This window comes from Felis catus, chromosome C1, assembly GCF_018350175.1.
Source record: "Felis catus isolate Fca126 chromosome C1, F.catus_Fca126_mat1.0, whole genome shotgun sequence".
Classification (NCBI taxonomy): Eukaryota; Metazoa; Chordata; class Mammalia; order Carnivora; family Felidae; genus Felis; species Felis catus.
Window position 1 is genome coordinate 50,441,400 of NC_058375.1, and position 21,708 is coordinate 50,463,107.

Here is a 21,708-nt window from a genome sequence, read left to right on the forward strand (position 1 = left end):
AATGATTCATTCACAAGTGAAAGATTTAATTAAATAAAGGGTCAGCATGGGTCAGCCATGAATTGCAAAATACCTCTGATGTTTATTATACTCTCCGCTGTCTCTGCATGCTGTCTGGAGTGGTACATGGCAGTAAAGGCAGGCCCTGGAAAGAAATGAAATGAAGTTTAATTAATTCATTCATTCAACAAATATTAATTGAGCCCCTACTGCGTTCTAGGCGCTGTGCTAGGCTCTGCAGATAAAATGGTGAACAGACATGGTTTTTGCGTTTACGACAGCTACAAGGCAGCAGGGGATGATGTGAAAATGTTGGGGTTCGGAGCCGACGGCCAAGAAAGAACTCCTGAGGCATCTTTGGTGCAGAAAGGTGATTTCATTAAAGCATGGGGACAGGACCAGTGGGGAGAAAGAGCTGCACTGGGGTTGTTATGGGTGACAGATTATTTACCTTCAGGTTGGGAGCAGGTTCAGGATAGAGCAAGTCTCTAAGGTATTTTGGAAGCAAGGTTTCCAGGACCTTGAAGGGCTAGCTGCTGTTGGAAAAGTCATTTATTACTGTTTAGTAAAAACTCAGTCATGATGGTGGGGTTTTGGGGTGGTCTGGGGCCAACAGCCAAGAAAGAATTCTTGAAGACGTCTTTAGTACAAAAAGATGATTTTATTAAAGCACGAGGGCAGGACCCAGGGGCAGAAAGAGCTGCACTGGGGTTATGACAGTAACTGATTATATACCTTCAGGATGGGAGGGAGTTAGGGAAAGAGTAAGTCTCTAAGGTATTTTGGAAGCAAGATTTCAGGACCTTGAGGGGCTAAGTATTGTTAGGAAAACAAGCCATTTATCACTGTTTAGTAAAACCTCAGTCATGAGACCCTTCAGGTGTATATCAGGGGGCCATAAGCTTTGAGTATGATTGCCAGGATATATCTTGGGGGAGTTGAGATAAGGAAGTTTCCAAATGAATTTTTATACGTTAAAGTAAACTTACAGGATCATGGGGGGTCAGGATAATGTGAAGCCAAGATTCCCTTTTGCCCCTAGCAAAGTGTCACCATCGAGGCAGCTGAGCTCCTAGAGAGAGGTCACTCTTCCTGTTTCAAGAACTTCCCAATGAGCTGTAGGCAGTAAGGGAATTTCATTTTTCATTTGCCTTTGTTTCCCACATCACCCTGGCAAGCACTTAAACCCCTTTCCTTTGTTCTTGGGTAGCCAGGAGTGTCCGAGGACTATCACACAAACCTCACCTCGGAGGTGGTGGTGCAGTCAGCCTGTGCTTTGCCCTCAGCTTGCCCCACGCTCCCTCACCAATGAGACCCTTCAGATGTATTTCAGGGGGCCATAAGCTTGGAGTATGATTGCCAGCATATATCTTGGGGGGAAGAGATAAAGGAATTTCCAAAGGAACTTTTATATGTTAAAGTAGATTTACAGGATCCCGGGGGTTAGGATAATGTTAAAGTAAGGTTGCCTTTTGCCCTTAGCAAAGTGTCATCATCATCACCGAGGCAACTGCGTTCCTAGAGGAAGGTCACTCTGCCTGTATCAAGGACTTGTCAGTGGGCTCTAAGTTGTAAGGCAATTTAATTTTTTCTTCTGCCTTTGTTTCCCACATCAGGGGAAACAGGAAAACAATGAGAAACAAACAAATAGAATACTATTATTACAGATGGATTGTAACATGTCTTATGAAGGAAAAAGTCATGTGTGGGCTATCTTCCTTGCAGTGTCTTGGAATTGTTTGGAAAGATCTTCATACCCAACTTCATGGTGCCATACTTTGTAAAATTTGGAATATACATCTGAAACCAACCTGACCCAAGTCCAGTACATACAGCTACACATACCAAACACGGCTTATCACAGTAGCTCCTTCCTGTAAGAAAACCTTGTGCTTTAGAATCACAGAAACATGAATTTGAATTCTAGCTTCAGGTTTCTTTGATTTCCGGCCCTGTGCTATTGCTTTGCTTCTGTGACCTCAGTTTCCTCAGTTACAGGAAAGAATAATAATAATAGTGCATAAGACATTGTGCCTTTGTGGAAAAAAAATACATGAATAGCACCCAGGGTACAGCATTAATATTCAGCAGCATTAATATTTATAATTTGTGTTCTTTTTACATTAGTAGTAGTAGTAGTATTTTTGCCTCTCTTCCGGCATTTTCTTCATTCTACTTTTGTTCAGGTTGTCCACGTCATTTTCTTATGCCCTCATTTGATGACAGAGGCTCCAACCTTATTTTTTTTCCTTCAGTTTTATAGATTTATATTCTAAGGGCAAAAACACTCAGACAATTTAAATCCAAGTCTATGCAGAATTACACCGTCAAGGTCAGCAATAATGCCAAAAGCACGTTCTTACTCCCAGGCACTCGCCAGGATCTTGAGTCTTCTCTCAGTGAAGGAAAGGGGACTGATAGTTTATTCATGTGCATCCTTCTCATCTGCAATGTAATCTACATTTTCTTGTGGACATATTAGCTTCTCCACTTCCCCATCAGGAATTTCAAACCCAAATTCATCCTCCATGGCCATGATAATCTCCACTTGATCCAAGTATCTAAACCCACATCTTTCATAAGGTGGGGATTTACCAAGCCTTCTTGGGTTGATCTTGCACAGAGTTTCAAGAGGAAAGAACGTGTAATTGATCCCCGCTAACATCAAAGGGGGTGCATCAGTGTGACGGAGGCATGATTGGGTCACTCTACCAGAACCTGTGTGAGCCCCGAGGCTGGCAGCGAGGCCTGGGTCTCCTCTGGCCAGGGCACAGGGTCTTGCTGGGCGGCTTGGCCATGGCCAGCGTGTGACCTGGGTGGGGCACGAAGGTCACCTGCCACCAGCACGCACAGGTGGAAAGGTCACGAGTCACCATGGCTCCCCTGACCCCCAGAGATCACAACTTTTTAAGCGTTGGACCCAGCCTGATGTAGGGTTGGTATTCAATTAACAAATATCAAATGAATGGATAAAATTCTTTCTCTTTTTGGAACTGGGTAGGAGAAAAAAGTTGACAATAAACAGTCACTCAAAGGCTTCTTGTAACTATTGTAATGAAATCTGTATGCCTTATCATGGTACACAGGAGCCTACATGCCCTGGCCTCTGCCTACCTTCCAATCTCAGCCACCACCACTTTCTCTCCTGTACTCAGCTTCAGCCTCCAGACTTGCCTGTGATGCCCTTCCCCTAGAACTGTGCATGGCTCACTCCTGCCAGTCCTTCAGTCCTTTAAATATATTCTCTTCACAGGGGGCTTCTCTGACCACCCTGCCTCTTCATTTTCTATCTCCTTACCCTGCTTTATTTTTCCTCAAAGCATTATCAGTGTCAGAAATTACATGATAAATTTCTGAGTTTACAAATTTACTATTTCCCCCTGCTTATCACATGTGAGCTCCTGAGGGCAGGAGCCTAGTCTGTTCCTGTCCAGCCCTGAGTCACCATGACACTGAGTGAATCAAACAAATGAAGTATCCGTTTTTTATTTTCCTAGGAAAATATACATATAAAAACTATCCAAATAGTTTCTGTAGTACAGTAGCTTCCAAAATTTCCGAAAGAAATCTTTCCTCCCCAAATCTTTGCTTGCAGCACTAAATTTAATTTTTTTTTAAATATTTTTAAAAAGTTTTTAAATCTGTAATTATTTTTGAGAGAGAGACAGAGTGTGAGCAGGGAAGGAGCAGAGAGAGAGAGACACAGAATCTGAAGCAGGCTCCAGGCCCTGAGCTGTCACCACAGAGCCCCACTCGGGGCTCAAACTCATGAACTGTGAGATCGTGACCTGAGCCGAAGTCGGACGCTCAACCGACTGAGCCACCCAGGCGCCCCTAAGTTTAATTTTTTTTTTTTAACCATAGAATGGCAGCAAGAGGGAAAATAAATTATTCTAGTTGTACAGAAAGTAAAGACACAGCCCCTGCAGGAGGATCTCTCACTCCCCAAATTTTAATAGAATTCCTACACGTTCTACCTTCTCATCATGAGCCTGGCTCTTTTGCAAGTCGCTTCCTTTGAGCTTAAAAAGTAGTTTGTTACCCCTGTTCTCAAGGCCAGCAAACATGGATTTTCTCTAGTTTTCACATGATCTGGCGCAAAGCATCAGGAAACTTGGATGTTTCGTTTGGCATCTTTCGCTGACCAAGAACTGAAGAACTGCAAACAAGAGAGGTGTCTCCGTTTGCCCCGGATGTCTCAGCGGTGGAGAGGAAAGGCGAGAAGCGCACATCCCACAATATTGTCCAGGAAGCAGCCACCGTGGTTCACGCTCGCTGGCGTGGAAGAAAGGAGGGACCCGGGGAGGTGTGCTCCACTCTTGCACATGTGAGCGCGGGGAGCCTGGGTGTGCCTCGTGCACTTTGCTGCGTGGTGTGGGGCTCTGCTGCGGTTCTTTTGGAAGCACTGGGTCCAGGAAGTCTCTCCGAAAAGCCAAACAATGCCGGCTGTTCCTGGCAAGGCCAGGCCTGGCTTACTCAGTTTCGTGTTTTAGGAGAGGTGCTTTGGGGTAACAGAACTGGCTCCATGTCCACCATGACCACATCAGCCCTGGTTTCCGCTGTGCAAAAACAAAATTCTAAAGAATGTTACCATACCAAATTGTATGCGGCTTTTGTTTTATAAACAACTTTCTTTCTCTCTCTCTCTTTTTAGTGTGTGGAAACTGTAATAAAGACCAGTACCAAATCCAGTTGTTTCCCAGAAAGCCAACTCAACTTGGGAGACTTTCTCTCAGCACAAGGCCCTGTTCTCTTCTAGCAGATAGTCTTAAAATCCGACTCCACGCGGTCAAGAGCACAGCAGTGGGTTCTCAGCACCTCATCTTGGAACGTGGGCTTCTTTCTGCTTCTGAAAGATAAGGTTTCAGTATCACTCATAGAACACCGATAGGAGACGGCCGGCCAGAGTTGACAAAGTGTTCTCAGAGAGGATCTCAGCTCTGCTGGGGAAGGGAGAGAATTGCTGTTTAGAGTGCCAAGCATTCTGGGCTTGCATATCCCACAGGTAATGAGAATACTTCATGAAGGCTCTGATATTCTCAGATGCCTAGTCATTCCTTGAAGCTCATTGCTTCCAAATGCCTTACTTCCTTCGGTACGATTTCATTTAAGACAAGTAAGATGAAAGCTTACGACAGGAAGTTACTGATTTTCAAACACAAAGAAGGCGAGGGTGATAATATTAATGGAATAAATATGTTTTAGGAGAAAACCTAGCAGATTCTTATTATTTACACACATGACAAATCACAAAATAGAGTTGAATGCCAGAAGCCTTTCCCTTGGGACTAAGAAACTATGGGTTTATCTGCAATAATCCCCTGAGCATGGATCCGTTTACAACTGACTCCAATGGAGAATTTACAACGGAGGGAATTTGTGTTGTGCGTTTTCATCCCAGATTGCATGACGCGGTGGTTAAGACCACTTTCTTTCTTTTTTTTTAAGTTTATTTATTTATTGGGGGGAGTGAAGCCATTTTCTTTCTTTTTTAAAAAATTTATTTATTTATTGGGGGGAGTGAAGGGGCAGAGAGAGAGGGAGAGAGAGAATCCCAAGAAGGGATTCAGCCCAGAGCTGGTCGCAGGCCTTCATCCCATGAACCATGAGACATGACCTGAGCCAAAACCAAGAGTCACTTAACTGACTGAGCCACCCAGGTGCCCCAAGACAACCATTTTCAAATCGAGCTCTGTCTCGAAGCTATGCCTCAAATTCCACATCTACAAAATGGGGATAATAATATACTTATTTAAAAGTGTTGTTATGAAAATATATAATATAATGCATGAAAGTGCTTGGCATAAGATCTGACATATAGTAAGTGACCAAAAAACATCACTTATAAAAATTATTAGGATGATTATAACTTATGACATTATTACTAAATCTAATATTTGTTTCTAATGAATCCTAACTATTTCTTTCTATTTCTCCTTCCATTTTTTTTTCTCTGTCTTTTGACTTCAGAATGTCTGGTATATTACGTAGTAAAATATAAAATCACTTCCTCAAGGCAAATTTCCTTGAGAAATAATATAGATCATGCTACAGATTTCTTTAAACATCTGGCCTCGCTAATTCCAATGGCAAGGTAACATTAAAATCAGCATTCTTTTCTATCCACTACTGGATTATAAGCTCCTGTTTAGAATCTTCTTTACTATTCCCTTTTCAGCTCCTGACACATGGGGCTGCTCAAAAAATATTTTTTGAGTAAGTAAGTGCTCTTTTTTCACACAGGGGAAAAAACAAGTACTACTGCTTTAGTAACCTCCACCATTCTTCTGTCTAACACTTTTCTGACAAAGAAGTTTCCCTGGTGAGTAGGAAGTTCTAAGATAGAAGTGATTGTGAGCAAGGGAAACTCTCCATTCTTGCATTTTACTCTTCCTGGTGGTCTGTTTTAAAGAGGTCACTCTAGGGGTGCCTGGGTAGCTCAGTTGGTTAGGCTCCCGACTTTAGGTCAGGTCATGATCTCGCAGTCCATGAGTTTGAGCCCCCCTGTGCTGACAGCTTGGAGCCTGGAGCCTGCTTTGGATTCTATGTCTCCCTCTCTTTCTCTCTACCCCTGCCCCACTCATGCTCTGTCTCTCTCACTCTCAAAAATGAATAAATGTTAAAAAAAAAAATTAAAAAAAAAAAGAGGCCACTCTTAGGAACAAAAGCTGTATGACTGGCTAGTATATCTCATTAGATGTGTCATTTGAAATACTGACTCATTATTTTAATAGCCCCTTTCTTAACTTAGGGTCAGAATTATTTTACCAGCATCACCCTTTTCATTTATTTTGGGAAAGAGCAGTCACTGTTTCATGGTCCCTCTAATTGGATAAGTGACTCTTCCTAACCTTGAAACAACCAAATAGAAAGTATACCCAGTGATCTTAAAAAGCCGTGTCCTTTTCTAATTGGCATGTATAATCTAGAATTTTTTGAACAGTGCTCTGAGTTCCAACACCTTCCTGTAAATGGGCATGCATGTGAGTGGGTAAAAGACAAGGGATGGTGGTGATGGAAACATGCATCCCCTTCATTCCAAATCAGATGAAGAGGGCTTCCATTGGGCCACAAGATGAAAGCCACATGTTGGCAGATACAACCGTGGCCTATAGTCTGACTCCCACTGGGATATCCAGAGCTGAGAAATGGAATAACTGGCTACTTTGAAGGCAGAATCAGGAGAGGGCTGCTGAGTTGGACAAAGTCCTGTACACCCTTAATTTGGGAGGACAAAGCGTGAGTATTTCCCCTGGAACATACCTGGCGAAGCTATAGAGAGAGCCGAGTCACAGACCTGTTAAATTTTTTCCAGCTGAACCTTCTGGGTAAGGGGATTCCACCAAGTGTGAGCCCATGGAGAGTGGCTTCTGTTAAGCTAGGGTCTACAGAAAGGAGAACAGTCAAGTCAAAGGAAAATGTACATTGAAGTTGCAGTTGGAGGGCTGGACTCGGAACCTCCACAAGAGCCCTAGAAAGCACTCCACTGCAGAAAGAGACAGCTTTAAACATCTGTCAGCCCAAGAACATGAGGCCAGCCTAGATAGAACCAACTCAAATAAGGTTTTTCCTGACCTTTATGTCCTCCTCTGTCCCTTGCTCACACGCTGTAGGAGTCAGAACTGGAGAGCAAGCTGAGGGGTAGGAGAAGGGAAGGGCAGGAGGAAGAAATATGTGAGGCTTCATAGCCCCATCCCCACCAAAGTCTCCCTTGCTCACTGTAACACAGCCCTTTTGACCTTTCCTCTGTAACTCAAACGCTCCAAAGTTGCTCACACCCCATGGCCTTTGTGCTTGCTGTTCCTTCTTTCTGAAATATTCTTTCCCTAGATTATCAAATTGTTGGCAGATTTTCTTTTCTATAGAAACATGATCTGTTTACATTTAAAACAATATTCTGAATCAGACAACACAAAGAAATTAAAGGCATCCAAATCGTCCAGGAGGAAATCAAACTTTCACTCTTAGCAGATGACATGATACTCTATATGGAAAACCCAGAAGATTCTACCAAAAAACTGCTAGAACTGATCCATTAATTCAGCAAAGTCACGGGATATAAAATCAATGCCCAGAAATTGGTTGCATTTCTATACACCAATAATGAAGCAGCAGAGAGAAAAAAATCAAGGAATCGATCCCGTTTACAATTGCACTAAAAACCATAAAATACCTAGAAATAAAACTAACCAAAGAGGTGAAAAATCTATACAGTGAAACCTATAGAAAACTTATGAAAGAAACTGAAGAAGACATAAAAAAATGGAAAAAAATGCTCCCTGCTCATGGATTGGAAGAATAAATATTGTTAAAATGTCTATACTACCCAAAACAATCTACATATTCAATGCAATCCCTATCAAAATAACACTCCTATCTTTTTCACAGAGCTAGAACAAACAATCCTAAAATTTGTATGGAACCATAAAAGACCCCAAATAGCCAAAGCAATCCTAAAAAAGAAAACCAAGCTGGAGATATCACAATTCCAGACTTCAAGATGTATTACAAAGCTGTAATCATCAAGACAGTATGGTACTGGCACAAGAACAGACTCTCACATCAATGGAACAGAGTAGAGAACCCAGAAATGGACCCACAAACATACGGCCAACAAATCTTTGGCAAAGCAGGAAAGAATATCCAATGGAATAAAGACAGTCTCTTCAGCAAATGGTTGGGAAAACTGGACGGTGACATGCAGAAGAATGAATCTGGGCCGCTTTCTTACACCATACACAAAAATAAACTCAAAATGGATGAAAGACCTAAATGTAAGACAGGAAGCCATCAAAATCCTAGAGGAGAAAGCAGGGAAAAACCTTTTTGACCTCGGCTGCAGCAAGTTCTTACTCAATATGTCTCCAGAGGCAAGGGAAACAAACAAACAAACAAAAAACTATTGGGACCTCATCAATATAAAAAGCTTCTGTACAGCAAAGGAAACAATCAGAAAAACTAAAAGGCAACCGACGGAATGGGGGAAGATATTTGCAAATGACATATCAGATAAAGGGTTAGTATCCAAAATCTATAGAGAATGTATCAAACTCAACACCCAAAAAACAAACAATCCAGTGAAGAACTGGGCAAAAGACATGAATAGACACTTCTCCAAAGAAGACATCCAGATGGCTAACATGCACATGAAAAGATGCTCAACATCACTCATCATCAGGGAAAGACAAATCAAAACCACAATGAGATACCACCTCACACCAGTCAGAATGGCTAAAATTAACTCAGGTAACAACAGATGTTGGTGAGGATGCAGAGAAAGAGGAACCCTTTTGCACTGCTGGTGGGGATGGAAACTAGTGCAGCCATTCTAGAAAATGGTATGGAGGTTCCTCAAAAAATTAAAAATAGAACTACCCTATGACCCAGCAATTGCACTACTAGGTATTTATCCAAAGGATACAGGTGTACTGTTTTGAAGGGGCAAATGCACACCAATGTTTATAGCAGCACTATTGACAATAGCCAAAGTATGTAAAGAGCCCAAATGTCCATTGACAGATGAATGGAGAAAGATGTGATAAACACACACACACACACACACACACACACACACACACACACTGGAGTATTTCTTGGCAATCAAAAAGAATGAAATCTTACCATTTGCAACTATGTGGATGGAACTAGAGGGTATTATGCTAAGTGAAATTAGTCAGAGAAAGACAAATATCATATGACTTGACTCATATGTGGAATTTAAGATACAAAACAGATGAACATAAGGGAAGAGAAGCAAAAATAATATAATAACAGGGAAGGGAACAAAACATAAGAGACTCTTAAATATAGAGAACAGAGGATTACTGGAGAGGTTGTTGGGGGAGGCGGGGATGGGCTAATAGGGCAAGAGGCATTAAGGAAGACACTTGCTGGGATGAGCACTGGGTGTTATATGTAGGGGATGAATCACTGGATTCAACTTTTGAAATCATTATTGCACTACGTGCTAACTAACTTGGATGTAAATTTAAAAATTAATTAATAAATTTAAAAAAATTTATTCTGACAACCTTGTGGAAAAATCACAGTAAAGAGGCAATAAAGAAAACAGAAAGATCGAATGCAGGGCTACTTAACTGGTCTCCATGAGGTATAAGGAAGCCTTGGACCAGACCAACAGAGGTGGAAGTGGTGAGAAATGATTGAATTCAGAATATATTTTGAAGCTGGTGCCCATAGGACTTAATGCATGTAAGAGAAAAAGTCTTCTTCAACTACAAAGTCTCTGACCTGAGCAATTCTTTGGGTGAATGAATTCATTACTGAGTGAATGAATGAATGAGGATTTAATAAGATCAGATAAGATCAGATTTACATTTCAGAAAGCTCCCTCTGGCAGCTTCGTGAAAGATGGATTGAGCACGGGGACTGAAGGCCAGGAGACAAGTTGGAAGCCTACTGAGACAGTCCAGGGGAAAGACGCCAAAGCTCTGAGTTCTTGTGGGAGGTATGGAAAGGAAGGGATAGATGTGAGAAATAGTCAAGATATCCAATTATTAAAATGTGGTGATGTGATAATTGTGAGGGATGACAAACAGAATGGCTTCCAGATGCTTGGGCGAGGAGTAGTTCCACCACATTGATGAAGAACATGGAAGAAAGAGGTGTGAAGGAGGGAAAAAGAGAATAGAAGTTGTGATGTTTAATTTTATGTGTCAACTGAAGGGATTCCCAGATAGCTGGTAAAAACATTGCTTCTGGGTATTTCAGAAGAGATTAGCATTTGAATCTAGAGACAGAGTAAAGATTGCCCTCACCAGTGTGAGTGGGCATCCATCCAATGTGCTGAGGACCTGAATAAAATGTATATGAACAACGTTTGCTGAGGGACAAAAATGTACAGGAAAGGGGACCATGTTCTCTGTTTGAGCTGGGACATCCATCTTCTCCTGCCCTCGCACATCAGTGCTCCTTGTTCTGGGGCTTTTGGACTCAAACTGGGACTTGTCTCATTAGCTCCCCTGGTTCTCAGGTCTTTGGATTTGGTCTAAAGCTACACCACCAGCTTTCCTGATTCTCCAGCTTGCAGACAGCAGATCATGAGACTTTTCAACTTCTGTAATTGCACGAACCAATCCCTTATAAAATGTCTATATCTAGCTATCTATCTATCTAGACATAAATATATACATGTATGTTCTGTTTTCTCTGGAGAACTCTAATACAGATGTTGAGTTCATTACTGAATGTTGTGGTAGACATGAAAATATGCCACCCAGATCCTGCTTCAAGGTAGAACTTTTTGCCCAAGCAGCCAGGAGTACTATCAGTAGACAGTCTCCAGATGTCAGTCCCTTCAGGGTTTGCCTCAGCTGCAGAAAGCCACCTTACCCAAGGTCATGCCCTACCTAGAGAAACCATATCCAAGATGTGATCCCACAGTGGTCTAAAGGCCTAGCTACTCTGCCCATGATGGGATAATTCTAACAGATCATATACACTCTGGAGCTCCCTGTAGAGTTGACTGAGTCTTCGTCAGGCCTGTACCACAGTTGGACTGCTCTCTCTGCCTGATCCTGCTACCCCACCTGCCTTCCACAGGTGTTGACCACTAATAAACATCCTGCATGTCAATTCTGCCTCGACATCTGCTTTCCAAGCACCCAATCTGTGACAGTTGGCACCAGGAATGGACCAAAACAGCAGGCTATAGGTTCGGATTTGGGAGCTGGATCACTCACTGTCCAGCTGGCAAGAAGAACTTCATCACTAGTGACAGGTGGAGTACAGATGGACCTTGGCAGCAGGTGGTGATCTAGTTGTGAACATACTCCTGTATGGTGAATTGGAAAGGTGTATCAGAGGAGGAGATTGTACTAGTTGGTGTAATACATCAGGCGTTTGAGAAGTATGGGGTAATTACTAATTATAAGGAAAATAGGACTGGGTACTTGTTGATAAGTGCCATTAGTAACTTAGAAAAAGATAATGAAGAGCGATATGAGATCAACAGGCATTTGAAAACCAAGTGGGAGGAACACCTGGGTGGCTCCATTGGTTAAGCATCTGACTTCAGCTTAGGTCATGATCTCATGGTTCATGAATTCGAGCCCCACATCAGGCTCTGTGCTGGCAGCTCAAAGCCTGGAGCCTGCTGCAGATTCTGTATCTCCCTCCCTTTCCCTGCTTGTGTTCTGTTTCTGTCTCTCTCAAAAGTAAATAAACATTAAAAAACTAATTGAAAACCAAGTGGCAAAGCTGAAGGGACTCCCTGGTAGCTTATATAACAAGGATTCTATCTACTTCAGTGAGAGAGCAGAGAAAGTTGAGGCCCAGACCCAGGACTGAAGTCAAAGTGGCTAAATTCTAGAAAAGGTTAAATGACCAACCAAACCACACCTGTTACATAGGGACAAGGTTCTGTCTGGGGGAAAAAATGAGACCTGACACAGAATTACCTAGTTAAATGTCCCTTCAAGTTTTGAACTCTTAGACTCCTCTGAACTCTCTCAACCTTCAGAAATGTCCCACCCTCTCCAGTAAGAGTGAGAATCCCCCTTTCTTGAAGACAATGCAAAGACCTCAGACCTGAAAGACAGCATGTGTCCTTCACAGTATCTTTGCCCCCCTCCTTCCCACCCCTGCCAGTAGGCTATAACTAGAAGTGGGTCACAATGTAATCCAGCTGGAGATATACTAGGACTAATAAGGGAGGAAAGGGACTATTCCCACTATTCTCCAATGTTATAAGACATAACCAACATGTACCAGCAGGAGCTGGAGAGTAGGTGTGGGCTGGATTCTGAAGGTGCATGATCACAGGGGCTAGAACATGAAATTAGGTAGGGATGGGCTTATTTATTTGGGAGCACTCTGCCAAAATATAGGATTTAACACCTCAGCAAGGACTCTAAGAGATAAATACAAACTCACTTCTTGGATAGCTCCAAAAAGTATTGGAAAAAGCAATGGACCACATTAAGTAAACTAAAAATTTCAGAATTGCTGTGCCAGATGGTTGAGAAAGTGATTAAAAGGTTCACAGATGTAGGCATGCTGGAATGGATATAATAAGTAAGGCCAGAAGACTCACCAAATGATTGTTCTCCATGAGAATGCCAAGATACACCATTTACAAAGACCAGAAAGAATGTTGTGGTGAGAATGTCATAAAGCTGCCAAACTAATGTCTCTAAAACACACATCTGACCTTCTTACCCTCTGTTTAAAAACTCTTCAGTGACTCCCAATTCTTCTGGGCATCACCAAAATGTTCCAGAGAGTTGCACACTAGGCCACGGCTATTAGGAGGAGAGGCCATTTCAGAAATAGACTCACATAGCAATGGGTATTATAACCCTCCCTCCCCCCCTCAAAAAAAAAACCAAAACAGTAGAGGTTGGGTGCGGTGCTTAATTACCAGAAGTCAAAAGAACATAATTATCCTAAGGAGACCATGGTTGTGTGGTAGCCAAAAGGGCTTGACCCACAAAGGTTTATTAAGATACCTAATAAAACATGGCATTCCTCAGCTGAAAAGGGTCTTAATCACCTTTTCTCTCCTAAGTAATCAAGGATGGACAATAAGAGACTGAAGGCAGTTACCCTAATAAAAAGTCACAATCCCTAATTTCTAGACTTCAATCTGTTTTCAGACTCAGACTCACTAACTCAACAGGAGGCCAGGTCTCCAGGAGGAAGGACCCTGCAACACCCAAGCAAATATACATGGTAATGATTTCCCGATTCCTTCTCCAAAGGGACATATGGCCATGCACTTGGGCAACTATGCACTTAGGAAAAGGAAATATTCAAACATTTCAAGAACTGTTGGACACAGTTGGCATGAATACTAAGAGCTCGGAACAATCATCATGGCCCCTCTCTTAAAGAGTAGGGAACTACAGGGACCAGGTAATGGGTGGAATCCTGGCCAAGGTCTAGTTTACACTGGATCCATGGACCCACCCAGTGGTCATTTCCCCATCCTTGAATGTTTAACTGGGTTTGATATACTTGGTGCAACTCCCATATTGAGTCCTTTACTTGTAGAACAAAAGCTACCATAGTGGGTAAAGTCAAGTAGAGGTCTCTGAAAATGCCCTACCCCCAGCTCCACCAGAAGAGTAAATCAGAAACAGTACCATATCCCGGAAGGATGGCACAAATTAGTTGAGTAATCTATCGTTAACACCTGGGAAACATCTGGTCTCTGCAGAGGCTCAACTGGAGAATTAAGTGAAGATATGGGGGGGCCTCTGTGAAGAGACTACCGAGACAACTGAGGAGTAATAGAGCGGTAGGAAGAGAACCAGGAAAGAGCAGTACCACCGAAAGCAAGGGATTAAAGCATTAGTACTAGCAGAGTACGATAGTGAAGTCTGAAGGTGTCCATCATCCATTTGGTAAGTGTTGTATAACTAATGGCCTAGAAATGGCAATTCTAGCCAAATAATTCACTCATTCCTTTAAAAAATATTCATTGCATATGTTATCTACTGCTGATAGATGAATAAAATAGATATGATCTCTTCACCCATGAAAATGCATAGTCTCGTGGACAGTAAAGAAAGCCAGGTTGTGTGGAATAAATAATAGGAAAGGAAATGAAGTCAGCTAGTATATATTACTTAAGATATGGAGATAATAGAAAAGAAGTATAAAAAACATGTGTACAATTAGAGCCAAAAGCCCATACCAAGCCCCATAGTCACATACTCATAAAGCCCAAAAAGTACCTCCTGATTAGTTGTTAGTTGGTTTTACATGAGAGGGGCAAGCTTGCCCTCAGCAGATGTGCCTGGAACAAGCATAATGATCTGAGAAGTCAATGCTCAGAGCTGAAATCTGAAGGATTAAGTGTTAACTAGGAGAGCGAGGGCAGGGAAGGGGAGGGAAGGAAGGAAGGGGAGGGGAGAAGAGTATGCTCAGACCTCTAGGAAGGGTAAGGCTGGCTGGTGCTGATACTTGTAAGAGGGAATAGCACAGCTGGTTTGGGGAGTGCCAGATGAAGCTGGGGGCTGGGAGCCACAGCCACACCTTGTTGCTGTTGTGCTGTAGCGACACTCACGCTAGAAATAGAAAGTCCCTTCTTCTTCCTTCCATCTCCCAGTCCCCCTCCAGTTCTTCCCATTGGCAGTCTAATAGGGAGGCTAATAGGCAGGCTAATAGGGAGCCAACTGGAAAGAGTTTCTGAGAACTACAGCATGCAGACCCTGAGCCCAGCGTCACAGAGCACAACACAGAAGAGTTGTTTTGGAACTGACAGACAAGAAGTAAATAAACACCACAGCCATATCAGAGGAAATGGATGGCTGGAGGGGCTTATTCCAGGCTTACACAAGAAGACTGGTTTACAGTGGCTGGAGGGCCAAGAAGTATAAGTTCTTATACCACACAGGGAGCCAGCAGGTGGGAGGTATGACCAAGCATTCCTTCTCCTCTTTGTTGGCTGGTATTGGCAGTTACAGAGATGCCACAGAGCCTGACAAGAGTGAGAAACAGCACTGGCAAGGGTGCCAAGCACATCTGGCAGGTGCCCCTTGGGGTCCCAGAACCTGCATTCTGTATGCAGAGGAGTTCAGGCAGACCTCCACAGTCTCTTCTTCATTGTTAAGATTTTCCTGGGCAGAAAAGCATTAGCAGGGCTTTCTAGGACAGTCAGACCATATGAACGAAATTGAGAGGAGAATAAATTGCAAAGCATGTTTGGAAGACAGAGCATCTCCTCCCTTTTTCCCCCCCTTCCTTTACAAGATGGGAAGGAGATTTAAAAAAAAAAATGTTTTAAAATCAATTGCTTTCTTATGTGGCAGAGGCAGCTAATTGAAAAATACAATGGGAAAATATCCCATTGTTAGTATCAGTAGAAATAAATACCTAGAAATAACATTGACAGAAATGTGTGTCATTTACCCATAGATGAAAACTTTAAAAATTTAAATGTTTATTTACTATGGGGGAGGGGGGTGGGGACAGAGGATCTGAAACAGGCTCTGTGCTGACAGCAGTGAAACTGATGTGAGGCTCGATGTGGGGCTCAAACTCACAAACTGGGAGATCATGGCTGAGCCAAAGTCAGACACTCAACCGACTGAGCCACCCAAGTGCCCCAAAAACTTTAAAAATTTAAAGGACTAAAAATAGCACTGGAATAAATGGAGAGACATAGTCTATTGGAAGCTTAAATATCATTAAAATATAAATTATTCTTCAACTTATCTGAGTGTTTAATAAAGTTACACACACACACACACACAAGCTTTATCAGCACAGTTTTTAACCCGACATATGCTTAAATATCCTGAAAATTAATCATTCTCATGCAATTTGGTGATAATCATTCTCATATAATTTAATGAGAAATAAGTGGATAAAATTATTCTAGAAGCAATTTGGCTAGGTAAATCAAAGATTGTTTTAAATAAATTTCATATTAAAAAATAACTCTACAATTTAATTGGAATATTTAAAAAATAAAATATTTTTAAGGAGTAAAAGAAAATAAATAAATGTCCACAATATTTTGATATAGAATTTTACTTTTATTTTTATTTATTTATTTTTTAATATTTTATTTTTTTAATTTTTTAATTAAAGAAAATTTTTTTAAGTTGAGAGAGAGAGAGAGCACAAGCAGGGGCGGGGCAGAGAGAGAGGGAGAGAGAGAATCTTAAGCAGGCTCCACCCTTAGCATGGAGCCTGACATGGGGTTCAATCCCACAACCCTAGGATCATGACCTGAGGCAAAGGCAAGAGTCATACGTTCAACCAACTGAGCCACCCAGGTACCCCTTAAGATTTTATTTTTAAGTAATCTCCACACCCAACATGGGGCTCGAACTCACAACCCTAAGATTGAGAGCCACATGCTCTACCGACTGAGCCAGCCAGGCACACCCAGAATTTTACTTCTAAGAATTTATCTGAAGAAATAACCAGAAATGCTGATAAAATTTGCCTACGAGGATATTTATAAGATATTTATCAGTTACAAAAACTAGAAACACCCTAAATATCTACTACAAGAGAATGGTAAGTTAACTACATACTCAATTGATAGGTATTTATACAGGCAATTAAAAAGCATATTTTTCATAAGTACTCAAAGATTGGGAGAAAGTTTAGGATAAATGCTAAGTGAGAAGAACAGAATTCAACATTTTATATAATGAGATTCATGTGTGCGTATGTGTGCACATATGTGTGTGTGTATATATATACACACACACATATGCTTCTACATACATAGCGAAAATTGGAAAGAAATTCGCCTAAAAGTTATAAAATAGTTAATCGTGAGCAATGAAATTATAAGTAATTTTTATTTTACTCTTTATATTTATGAGTTTCAATTTTTACCATGAAAAGTTTATTTAATCAGGAAGAGAAAAACCATTTCAAAAAGAAGGAAAGATTCATTTGATTTTTTCTAATTTTCCTTTCAAAAATTCAGTAAGTCTTTAAGTGCCAGTATGTGCCAGGCCCTTTGTCACAGTGCCATTTGAAGGTCAGACCACCTTGATCAGAGCTGCGTATCTACATGAGGGAGTGACATGAAATGGGGCTGGAAAGATGGGTCTGATCAAGTTGTTCGTGGCATTGTAGGTCACACAAGAGAGCTCAGATCTATCTTGTATACTCTGAAGTGTCAAAGGTGATCATTATGAAGAGAAACTATAAATGTAGCAACTGCTTGCTTGAGAAAACTAAAGATAGCTTCTGATTCCATTCTGTGGAATGGAATGATTAAGCACCACTCTACTTTTTCTATCACCAGGCTGCTATCCCTAAATTATGAAGACTAAATCAATAAAGCATAGTATTAAAATTCTCTCCTGTACAAGGTCCATACATATAAGAACAAGCTGTATCAGAGCTGTGTCAGATATAACAAAGGTCACAGGAACTTGTGACAGTAGGAAGGCAAATGTGGTTAAAAGTAATTAGCGACAGACTCTTCACTGGGGCGGGCATAAAGGATCCTGAGAAGTCACCTTGTCCCTGTTTCTCCTCCTGACAAGCATGTTCTCTGCAATCTCTCTGGTGAGTCCATTTACCTTCTGGGGACACATCAGGTTTGCATCATAAAGATGAATTTCCAAATCAAAATTCAGGATCTACCAAAAACCTCCTCATTCTTTATATTGGTGATTTACAACACCACCTACCAAGTTACCAAAGCTAGAAAACACGTAGTCTTCTCAGACTTCTCGCTTTCTCTCACTGACAACACGCAATCGGTTGTCAAGTCCTGTCAATAATGTCTCCTAAAGGGGCACCTGGGTGGCTCAGTCAGTTGGGCATTCAACTTCAGCTCAGGTCATGATCTCACAGTTTGTGAATTCAAGCCCCACATTGGGCTCAGTGCTGTCAGTGCAGAGCCCACTTGGGATCCTCTGTCCCCCTCTCTCTCTGCCCCTCCCCCACTTGCACTCTTTCAAAAATAAATAAACATTTGAAAAATAAATAATGTATCCTAAATTGCATTACTTAAATTACATCTTCACCATTTCTCCCTCCAATTACTACATGAGTTCTCTCCCTCTAGTCCATGTGCCTTCCAATCTATTCTTCATCTGTTGCCATAAAGCACAAGCTTGATCAAATAACTGTCCAATTTTAATGACTTTAGATGCTTTTTGAGTCACATAGATTCCCTCATAGTCTAACCTTGTATACTTCCTTAGCCTTCTCTCCTGAAAATCCCCCAAAACGAGCTGCAGTGGAGCTTTCCCAAAACAGAATTCCTCAAATGGGCTTTATGCTCTCTCCTCTCTCTGTTTTTGTTTGTGCTAATTCTAATACTAAAAATATATTCTGCACCCCCCTTCACTGACATCCCCTATTTATTTGTCCATCAAGATTCAACCAAGGACTCATCAAAATAAAAATCTTCTGTACAGCAAAGGAAACAATCAGCAAAACTAAAAGACAACCAACAGAATGGGAGAAGATATTTGCAAACAACATATCAGATAAAGGTTAGTATCCAAAATCTATAAAGAAGTTAGCAAACTCAACACCCAAAAAACAAATAATCCAGTGAAGAAATGGGCAAAAGACATGAATAGACACTTCTCCAAAGAAGACATCCAGATGGCCAACCAACACATTAAAAAATGCTCCACATCACTCATCATCAGGGAAAGACAAATCAAAACCACCATAAGATACCACCTCACACCTGTCAGAATGGCTCACATTAACAACTCAGGCAACAACAGGTGTTGGTGAGGATGTGGAGAAAGAGGATCTCTTTTGCATTGTTGGTAGGAATGCAAACTGGTGCAGCCACTCTGGAAAACAGTATGGAGTTTCCTCAAAAAAATTAAAAATAGAATTACCCTATGACCCAGGGATAGCACTACTAGGTGTTTATCCAAGGGATATAGGTATGCTGTTTTGAAGGGGCACATGCACCCCCATGTTTATAGCAGCACTATCAACAATAGCCAAAGTATGAAAAGAACCCAAATGTTCATCGACGGATGAATGGATAAAGAAGATGTGGTGTGTGTGTGTGTGTATATATATAATATATATATATATATATAATATATATATGTAATACATATATAATGGAATATTACTCAGCAATCAAAAAGAATTAAATCTTGCCATTTGCAACTATGTGGATGGAACTAGAGGATATTATGCTAAGTGAAATTAGAGAAAGACAAATATCATATGACTTGACTCATATGTGGAATTTAAGATACAAAACATATGAACATAAGGGAAGGGAAGCAAAAATAATATAAAAATAGGGAGGGGGACAAAACATAAGAGACTCTTAAACATGGAGAACAAACAGAGGGTTACTGGAGGGGTTGTGGGAGGGGGGATGGGCTGAATGGGTAGGGGTAGGGGACATTAGGGAATCTACTCCTGAAATCATTGTTGCACTATATGCTACCTAATTTGGATGTAAATTTAAAAAAAAAAAAAAAAAAAAAGGTATGGTCCATAAAAAAAAAAAAAGATTCAACCAAGGAACCATCACTGATGTTCCAAATCTGAGTTATAGGCCCCAACTCTGTGTTCACATAGTGCTCTGTGCTTATCTGCACTGTATTAGCTTTCATCTGACTATTATATATCCATCTCCCTCACCATACTCAGAGTTTCTTGAGGAAGGAGCTGTTTTTTGCTGTGGGCATCAGTTCTATTTATCTGCTGGGGACCATTCCTTCCATTGTGGAAGTGCCATCCCTTCATTCCATGTGATTCCATCATAGTGCTCTGTCTACCTGCTTACGGTAGGTTTGGGCCTATAAAGCCAGGCCTGGCAAATTCTGGTACCATATCCTCTCAACAACAATGGCTAATGTAAGCATGGGCATATGACTGAATAGTCTTTTCCGTGATATGTCTATATGGATCTTGGAAAGACAAGGTCCCTCTTTCACTTTTGGATTGAATGCTATCATGATAGAGGTCTTAGACCACCACCACTCACCTTTCCCATCTCATGGACAGAGCATGTCCATGAAGTTAAGCTAGCCCTAGAGAAAGATGCACAGTTAGAATATGGAAATGAAGGGGCGCCTGGATGGCTCAGTCAGTTAGGCATCCAACTTTGGCTCAGATCACGATCTCACGGATCATGAGTTCAAGCTTCACATCAGGCTCTGTGCTAGTATCTCAAAGCCTGGAGCCTGCTTTGGATTCTGTGTCTCCTTCTCTCTCTGCCCCTCCTCCACTCACTCTGTCTCTCTCTCTCTCAAAAATAAATAAACATTAAAAAAAAAAAAGAATATGGAAATGGAGCCTAAATAATTTAGCCCCTGGATCAGTATATGAGAAACAAGTACATTCTGCCTTTCCCTGTTGTATAAGCCAATAAATTCCCTTTTGTGCATAAGGTATTTGAGTTATATTCTGCTACTTGCAACCAAGAATTCTGACTAATATATATCTTTGGACTTTGTGTCCCCTCAGAATCACAATAACTGGAATATAGGACCCAACAAAACATGTTACAGGGACGCCTGAGTGGCTCAGTTGGTTAAGTGTCCAGCTCTTGATCTTGGCTCAGGTCATGATCTCATGGTTTATGGGACTGAGCCCCTCATTGGTCTGTGCACTGACAGTGCAGAGCCTACTTGGGATTCTCTCTTTCTCTCTTGCTCCTCCCCTGCTCACATGTGCTCATTCTCTCTTTCTCTCAAAATAAACATTAAAAAAAAATGTTACATAGATGAACAAATAACTTGGCAAAAGGTTTGGTAGTTATCTCTGTATAAAGGGAATTCTCTCTACCCCTAAACCTGTTTAGTGTCTGCTGTTCATCAACACTGTACCCATTTCTCACATCTTGATGCAGAGGTTACACTACCTGTGTCTACATGCAGTTTCTCCTTAAACAATATTTGCCTAGTTAGCAAGTGCCTAGAATGTTCATTAATGTGTAAACACTTGTAAAGACTCCAGTTTGTACTCTTGGTTTCCTAGTTTAAAGTACTAAATGAACCTAAAGTTAAGAATGCTCTTATCAGAAAAGCCATCATGCCTGGTCCAATTCACTGAACAAAGAGATTTAGGAACTCTCCATCTGACATTGAACTTTGTAAAAGGAGCCTTGACTTAAGTGTGCTTGAGCCTTGTGACTGTGGGGGTCGAGTCTGAGGAGTGGTTTTCCCTCTCACAGGTATTGATTGGGTGAGTCCTCAAGTGCATAGCCACCGAGGGCTCTGTGTTGAATGGAAGAAAGTAGAGCTTCTAAACCATTAGTAGATTAATTCT

At 41.3% G+C, this 21,708-nt stretch overlaps 1 protein-coding gene across 6 annotated transcripts in view; it reads right to left on the bottom strand.

Moving 5' to 3' along the window:
- Positions 1–5: 5 nt before the first annotated feature.
- The window catches only part of TM2D1 (TM2 domain containing 1), a 129,178-nt gene continuing 107,475 nt past the window's right edge, over positions 6–21,708 (bottom strand). For 2 of the 6 annotated variants that reach the window (XR_006584347.1, XR_006584341.1), the window contains 3 exons: positions 4,684–4,849; positions 990–1,116; positions 6–145 (listed from right to left, as the gene is read on the bottom strand). The gene's annotated coding sequence lies outside the window, so the exon portion shown is untranslated. Of the gene's footprint in view, positions 1,117–4,683; positions 4,850–21,708 lie in introns of all 6 variants that reach the window. The other 4 variants (XM_045035935.1, XR_006584348.1, XR_006584342.1 and 1 more) reach the window with 3 other exon arrangements.